Consider the following 324-nt stretch of genomic DNA (forward strand, 5'->3'; position numbering starts at 1 on the left):
GTTCTAAGCCATTCTGGGACACTACCGCCACGACTGGTAGAAAATCATCTGCCTCGTCGAAAATCACGGAGACAGTCGCTCGAAGCAAAACAGTATAGTTTCTGTTACCGAAGCAAAACAGTACACCTTCTGTTACCGAAGCAAAACAGTACACCTTCTGTTACCGAAGCAAAACAGTACACCTTCTGTTACCGAAGCAAAACAGTACACCTTCTGTTACCATGCAGCGATAATCGTGACTCACACCAAGCAAATCATACCTTGAGTTGTGTGTAACTTATTCATTAACCATAACAACGTCTGCACTTCATTTAAATTTTGTAT

At 42.0% G+C, this 324-nt stretch overlaps 1 protein-coding gene across 2 annotated transcripts in view; it reads left to right on the top strand.

Moving 5' to 3' along the window:
* LOC119590853 (methanethiol oxidase-like) overlaps positions 1-324 on the top strand; it is a gene marked incomplete at its 3' end in the record, with an annotated part of 18823 nt that overhangs the window by 14488 nt on the left and 4011 nt on the right.

This window comes from Penaeus monodon, chromosome 27 (genome assembly GCF_015228065.2).
Source record: "Penaeus monodon isolate SGIC_2016 chromosome 27, NSTDA_Pmon_1, whole genome shotgun sequence".
Lineage (NCBI taxonomy): Eukaryota > Metazoa > Arthropoda > Malacostraca > Decapoda > Penaeidae > Penaeus > Penaeus monodon.